The sequence below is a fragment of the Rhinolophus hipposideros genome (assembly GCF_964194185.1).
Source record: "Rhinolophus hipposideros genome assembly, chromosome: 12".
Taxonomy (NCBI): Eukaryota; Metazoa; Chordata; class Mammalia; order Chiroptera; family Rhinolophidae; genus Rhinolophus; species Rhinolophus hipposideros.
The window spans coordinates 62,736,223-62,744,740 of NC_138058.1; positions in this window are offsets into that span (position 1 = coordinate 62,736,223).

Below are 8,518 nucleotides of genomic sequence, written 5' to 3' on the forward strand. Positions count from 1 at the left end.
GATCATCTTGGACCCAGATGCCGTCATGCCCTGGGGTGATAGCTGACAAGCCCTCTAGCTCCACTGGGGTGTCCTCTCATTAGGCAACATGGTCAGAAACCAAACTCATGTGTTTGTTCATAGCCTGAGGAGATAATTAACTTCTCTCCATGGAGAGACTTGATTACATTCGTAGCATGATTAGAATGAAAAGTCTGAACTTGGAGATGCTGGTGGTGGTGGGAGGTGTGTGCAATGGTTGGCTGAGGAGCCATTTGTTCAGAAATTGGGTGAGTTATCAGACAAATGCCTCTTTTCCTAATTGTTGATAAAAATCAGCTATTATGGCAGGGCCAGGGACTCACTCCTGAGACAACACATTACTTAAGGTGAGCATGCCTCCGAATATGTTAGGATGATCTAAAAACATTTCACATAGCTTGAGTTTCAAAACAAATTGTGCCCATGCTGAATTTTGTATGGAGCTGGGCCTCGGGGAGCATAATTTGCTGCCTGCATTGTATGGCTGGCTTGTTACTACTGGCAGGGACCACTTTCACAAATATTTACTCAGGTGAGTTATCTTACTGGGCACCTACTGTGTGCATTTCTGTGCTAGGTGCTGTGGAGCTGAAGAAGACAGGTTCTCTATCCTTGAGGAGTTGATTGCGTATCGTCACAGACAGTTTTAGACAATATCATTGAACCCTGAATTGTGTCACTTATTCTGTGAGGTCCACGGATGTTCAGTTGATGGAGAAGTCAGAGTGGATGGGAAAGTAACAGCTACTGCTTCTTTAGAGCTCAGCTGTACCAAACGCTGTGCTAAGCATGACCCCACTCAGTGCTCACACGATTTGGTCAAGTGGCTGTGTTATTATCTCTGTTTTATGTACAAGAAAGCTGTGGGACAGAGGTTAAGTACCCCCGCCATGATGGGAAGAGGCAGACCCAGGAAGTGTGCCCAGGTTTGTGAACTTGAAGAGCCCATGCCCCTAATGCTAAGGCTGGAGAGAGATTGGCTCACACTCCTCCCTGTCCCTCCAGCCGTGTGAGAGCACCCCTCAGCCACACTGGCCTCCCGCGCTTACTTGAGCACACCAACTTGCTTGCTGCCTTCGGGTTTTTATCTCTGCTTCAAATGCTCTTGTCCTCTCTGCATAGCTTTCTGCTTCTCATTATTCGGCGCTCCCATTAAGTAGCCACTCTTTACAGAGGTCTCCTTTCTCCATCCAAACTAAAATCACCCTCTCCTTCATTCTCCATGACCTGAAATGAAAGCGTCTGTGTATTTCTTCACTTGTTTATTGTCCGATTATCTTACCACACGGTAAGAGGATGTGGAATCTTTGGACCTTGCCTTTCTTGAAGTGTTTTTCTGTTGGGATTTCCAACAATTCAGTGGGACATGCAGGTCAGTTACTTTTAGTCCCAGTTTTTGACAAGGATGCTGTAGCTCAATGAAAGGAATTGATGTATTCAAGGCCATATAGCTAGTCTATGGCAGAAGTAGAGTTATCCCCTGGATGGGCCTTTTATAGGTGGGTCAGTGCGCCTTCCTTACGCCAAGGACCCATTCCATGTGACAATAAATAACCACTCTCATTATTTTAGGCTTCTGGAAAACATAGTCACTGAATTAAATGTTGGCCCTGACTTAAAAAAGTTTGTCATGAGTTCTTTCTCCATCCCCATCCTCCAGCGTGTCTTGTCAAATGGAACAAAATAAGGTAGCCTAATTAATAAGACATTTGATTCTTGAGATTTGTGACAGAGCAACTGATGAAACAAGCGTAGACTGTTTACTTACTTACTTACTTACTTACTTAATTAATTAATTAATTAATCTGTATGCCTATCTTAGCCCGCAAAACTTCAACTTAGCTATAAAAATTCCTAATAAAATGAGATGCATATATAAGAAATTAGAACAAAAGAAGAGAAAAATACTAGCTGGAATCATTATATGGTTAAGAAAGGAGGCCGAAAATGCAAACTTGAAATACTTGCCATGGTTAATTGAACACAGTTTAGGCTGTACGTTTTCTAGTAGGTATTGTCAAAAGGAAAAATTTGGTTGGTTACATAATTCAAAATGTCTTTACATAAGAACAGAACAATTACTTAGAAAAATATAGCCATTCCATTTTTTAAACTGGAGGCTAATTTCTCTTGAAAGGAAAATATCTAGTACAGTGTATGTCAACTTTTCTAAACCTGCGGCCTTTTAGACAGCAATAAAAAAAACCTCACCCTTCTGTGGAGAATTATCAATGCACAGAAAATGGATTCTATGTTTTATCTAGTCCCCATTAGACAATTCTGTTGATCTTTACTTTTTATAGATTGTAGTAAAAATGGGTACTGCTTTATTTCCTGAGTCAAAAATTAAACCATCAGATCTCCCAGAGATACTGGTATACCCTTTCCATGGAGCCGCACATCCCTTCTCATTTGGCACCTGTCACTGTTCTGATTGATTTAGGCAAGAATCATTGATAGATTCTGAAACTATTGGGTAAAAATTTGATGAGGAACACGATATTTACTTAGTCTCAAAGTATCTGCAGTCATTAATCACAAAGGAAAACGTAGTGATTCTATGATGGACACCATCTTAGCTAACTGATTGTTATCACCGTTTATGAAACAAATCAACATATGCCTCCTGATATGATAAACTGAGAAAACCACATCACCTCTGTGGCGCTCCTGCCACAAAAGTGTAATCCATTTACTCCAGAGTAAATGTCAATCAAATGTTGGGCAGCATTTTCAGAAACAATATAATCAAGAGGAAACATCAGATAAAACCAAGTTATTACTGCACAAAATAGCTGGCTTATACTCTTCAAAACGTGAAGGTCAGAAAAAAAACAAAAAAAACAAAAAAACAACAAAGAGACGAGGGCACTGTCCCCGATGAAGGGAGACCCAAGAGACATGAAAGCTGAATGCAATGGGTGATCCAGGACTAGAATTTTCTTTTGAGTTTTCTTCCTTTATAGTTATCTCATTTAAAAAAAAAAATGTAAGGGCTGCTGTTGGGGCAATTGGCAAAATTTGAATAAGATCCACAGATTAGATAATATTAAACATTATTTTCATGATTTTGGTTATGTCACCCTAATTACATAAGAGAGTGCCTCAAAATAATACACATTGAAGATTTAGGGATAAATGGGTATCATCAATCAACAACTTACTCTCAAATGCTCAAATATATGTATATGTTTATTATATATACAAAATTTAAATGTATAGAATTTAGATATATATAACTTGAATATATAATGATTTGAATACATATGACAGGGAGAATGTGGTAAAATTTTAATAGTTGTAGAATATGGAAGAAGGGTATCTGTAGTTCTTTTTATTATTCTTGTGAATTTTCTGTACATTTGAAATCATTTAAAAATAAATACCTACAACCTAACAAAGATGGACAGCTCTAATTAGCTGGTTTTAAGGGGACCTTGGCAAACAGGCTGTAGCTCCTCTTGCCGGTGGGCGGAGTATCTGTTTATTCCACAGTACATGTCAATCAAATGTTGGGCAGTATTTTCAGAGACAATATTTACCATTTCCAGGACTCTTTCTTTTTAATTGACTTATTTTGTAGACTCATTCTATTTCACTAGGAAGGTCCTGTCTCCAAATTTTATTGTGATAGAATTTCTTGTTAGCATAGAGAAAAGAATGACATTCTAAGAAAGATTTAAGTATTTCTCACCTTAAAACGTCCTACTTAATTATCAGCACCTTCCACTGCCTCCACATTACTGTTATTTACATCTCACTGGGAGAATTTTCACAAGTGTCTTTTTGTTGCCTTTCATCCCCTCTTTTTGATATATTTTCTTTTCCTCTGCTTTTTCCTTCCAGTTGTTGTATTTTATTTTATGCCGACAGTTTTATAAGGAATGGTTTTAATAGGTACATGTCATAAAATGAAAATATTTTACTAGGATATTACATAAAATACACAGGAGAAACTAGGGTGTAAATTATATTTTTATCGTAAGATTTTACTGCAAATAAGTTCGTATATACAATCTTTTATTTATGATAAAAGCAAATTCTTTTTACTTATAGCTACTTTTGAGTTTGGTGCTTCACTAAGGAAGCTTATGGGTAGCTACATAAAAGAAGGTTCTATTTTGATGTGAAATGAATCTCTTATTTCAGGAATGTTATTTTTCCTGTTGCCCTATAAAGGGAGGGAAAGGCGGAGGTGGAGATTGGCTGAGAGATGGAGAGAAGCAGCAGTCTCTGTAATATAAGGCTGTACTGCTCCTTTACACTTGCAAAGGGGTGTATGTTGTCAGCCCTCAAAGGGGCCTCGGTGCCAGGGTTGTCTCAACTTACCCTCAATCTAACTCTACCCAACCCACCTTCTCAAGCTCTAGCCTTTTCCTTCACCCTCAGAAAATCTGCTCATCAGCTGAGACCATGATATCTCCATTGAACAAGTTTTCCTTGCTTTTGGAAGCAAGTGAGATTAAAGCATATGAATACTATCAATTGTTTCTAAACAATAATGCAATGATCTCTGTGTCCCTCTCCAGAGAGATAAAGAGAGATTTTTCACAAAGGTCAACTGCCACAAGCAAGGTCATAAAATGATTCCAAATTTTTTGCTTATAATTATTCTTTGTTTGGAAATTATGCTCTTTTTTAATATTTTCATTTAAGCATATGAATAATTGTGGGTCCCAGGTAATAATTGGGTGGGACAAAGCTCCCATCTTTTCTGCTCTCAAGGAAGCGATACAAGGGGTCGGACCCTTCATATAAAGAAAGTGCCATGGTTTTGCTTGACTGGCTCAGCTCCATTGCAAGCAAGCTCCTTTTCATCAGTACCTAACATACTTGGAACTAGAGTGGCCAGGATTACTTGGACGCTTGAGGAATTTCCTTATCATCAGTCACCTGAGGCAGAGGGCAGGAGCTGAACAGGTATAACCTGGCTATTTCTGGGCCTTGCATTCGATTGGGAATACAAGATTAAGGAAACTGTGTAGCCTGTCTCTCTTTCTCGCTGACTTGCAATTTCTATCTTATTGAAATAGGAAATTTACTGCAATGTTGCCTTGCCCCTTGAGAGGAGGTGTTCCTGATTTTGGCAGGCCATGAAAAATGTCCTATTGGAAACTGCAACTCAACAAATAAGACACTTTCATTTAATGGTCTGTACACAAACATTTATGGAGTCCTCTTTATGGTGTTATATTCCCTCCCAAAGAACCTCCTTGAGTTCCCATTTCTGTTAATGGCACCATCATGTGTCCTGTTCCTTGGGTGGAATTAAACAATAGCACATTCTAAAATGTAAAATTCCAGGGACACAATCTTATAAAAAGCAATGGATGGATTTATATTATGAGTTTTATCTGCGTCTTTTTTGTTTTTTGTCAAATCACAATTTTTTTTTCTTCCCCTCTCCTTTCATTTCCTTTCTTTTTCTCCTTCCTCTTACATTTCTCTCCCACTTTTTCAATATGTTCTTTGCTTAAGGCTCACTTAGAGATCCATCTCTGAAATGTGTTTCTATGAAATGGTACTAAGAAGTTTGTTTTTGTTTATTTTTCACACAGAACTAAGGTCTTGTGTGCAAATCCTCTTTCTGTATGATAATTCAGCACAAAAGGAAACTGGCATTTCTCTTTCTTTTCTTCACTTATTAATTTGTCTGGCCTGCTGATGTGCATACAGTTTCCAGTGGGAACATTCAGTAGCTAACCAGTTAGGACCTGTGCTTTCTGAGTTCCTCTAGGCAGTTGATACCTTAATGATCTTAGGAGTCTGGTGGGGGAATAGCACTGAGCTAGCCTCTCATGAACAACAACAAAATGTCTTGGTAAGCAATTTAAGAGTTTAAGGGCAAAATCAATGTAAAAACTGCCAGAATTCTGTTTCTCTAGTAAATTGACCTTGTCTGTTGCCAGGTTCCCATGAAATATTTGTCAAATAGACATACATAGTTTTAATGTGATTGTAATCAATGTTTGGATGCATTATTACATTCTTCTTTTATTCTGTCTGTTGTAAGCACTTATCCATACTGCCACATAATTTTATTTTTATAAAAATCATTGAGCACCTATTTATTTTTTATAGCAATTATTGAGCAGCTACTATGTTACAAAAGAGGATAAGACAATATTTTGGGTAGATAGCTGGATTCAATTAGACCAGAGTTCAATTCTTGGCTATGTCCTTTGCTTACTTTGTGCCTTGGGAAAATGACTTCACATCTTTGAGCCTCGGTTTCCTCATATTTTAAATTGAGATTAATTAACAACATACTTTATTCGTGTTATAAAATTTTAATGACATATGGAGATAAACTGCAAAATTCATAGCACAGTGTTTGGCATATGCTAACCATTAAGTAAATGCTGGTGAATAAGATGCTGATATAATTGGTTATGATTATGTGCCCATGACCTCCAGGGGTTTAATAGACATATATAAAAACACATGCAATTAAGAATGATGAGCTGTGATAAACATCTATACAGGGTTCATTGGAGGCCCCATGGAAAGCATGGTTGATTCCACGTGGCAATGGGGGTGTAGAAAATTGAGGAGATTTTTACAAAGAGGTTGGAAGTATGCTCAGTCTTGAAGCAAACTGGCACTTACTGCACCGATAAGGCCCCAGTCATTCCAAAGATGCATGCGCGAAGTCCAGCTAATCTTTTGAGATGGGGTTGTGAAGGATGATAAGAGTTTTACCACGAGGGGATAAAGGGAGGATGTTCCAGGTAGAGGCTATACCATCAGCGGCCACTGGGTTATGGATGTTTATTCAGGAAATGAATGTGTCTATGTTGTGTTTAGTCGGAATGGAGGCCAACAGATGGGGCCTGTGCAAGAAAGGGAGCTGGAGGGCCAGGAGCAGCAGCTCTCCTTGCGGCCCTAGAGGCCTCTCTAAGAATTCTGAACTTCACCAGGCAGATGATGAGGGTGCCATACTTTTACAACCCATCTGGTGGCACTGTGGAGCCCAGACTGGAGAGGACAAAGCTGGAGAGGAGCAACTGATCTGTTGCTGTAGTCCAGACCAGAGGGGACAGGTCCTGCGGGAATTCTGTATCATATTCTACCACATTAATTGTCCCAATTACATATACATCCTCTTGTTCGTGGGAACTTACATTAATTTTAAACTTTTGCTGCTCTGAAGACTGCTCTGGTTTGCATCTTTATATATCCAAAGATATTTCTTTCAGATATTTTCTTTATGGTAAAAGGCATACATATTTACATGACTCTTGAAAATTATAGGTAAATTTGTTTCAAATGGATTTTACAAATTGTATTTTCTCCAGGGTCCATTTGTGTACGGGTTTCACAGCACCATTGGTAACTGGGTGCTGCCATTCTTTGCTGTTTTAGAAAGCACGGAACCGTTGTTTTAATTTGCCTTTCCTTGATATCTACAGAAATCAAATGTTTTCCCCATTTGTCTTCTAATTGTGTGTCTTCACTTATGATTGCATGCCCTGTCCTTTGCCCATTTGATAAGCAATTGTGTTAAATCCTTTTTTGGCTGGCCTCTCTTCTGGCAACTCTCCACACACACATTTCCCCACAGGCTCTCTTTCTAATTTCTTTTCTCTTTGATCTATTGAAACCAAATCCTTTTTCTAACTCAATATTACAATGGACATAACAATTCTAATTGCTCTATTGATTTATGGCCACTGCAGCCACGGGCATATTAGGAAGAACAAGTCTCTGCTATCAGAGGCCTGGGCATAAAAGCCTGGCTTCATGAGTCTAGTTGTGTGCTTTGGGGTGAGCTTCTTAATCTCTCTGAACAGGTTTGCTTATCTGTGAAACGATAGCAGTAGTATACGTCAGGATCAACGAAAAGTGGTATTTGGCCATTGGTAGCAGAGACCCACGTACAGTGGCTTAAAAAATATTAGTAGTCCATCCTTTCATGTTAAATGATTTTGGGGGTGGTGTGGCAGTTCCATGAGGCCTGTTTCCTGCCCATAGCGTGGCGGTGAGATTAGGGCTGGACAGCCTTATTCCTTAAAGACCAGGAAAACAATTGGATAGTGTTGGAAAGTGGCAAACCTGAACCTAGTCACTTACTGAAGAAACAATTAAGTACCTATTGTATGCAGAACTCCACAATGTTCTCTAGTGGGAAATGTACATGCTAACTCAGATAAGAAGATCTTGGTTATTACATTGATATCTTAATCATGGACGATGATTCCCTCCTTCTTTAAGATGACCCAGGCTTGGAATTTCTGGGTTCCACGGTGACCGACTCTGTAGCATTCTACCTCAAGTATCCTTACAATGATCTCCCATCCCAGAAAAGGCATCCCTCTGAACTAACTAAATGTAGGATCATAAATAGGTTTTCGGGGTTATTCACAGGAAGGGTCCAGGTCCTCAATCCCAGATCAAGTCAGTAATGGATGTATGCTTTCCGGATGTGTTCATTTTGATCTGTGGGTTAGAAAATCAGCCTCATGAGTCACATTGTTTGCACAGATGCATCTGGAAT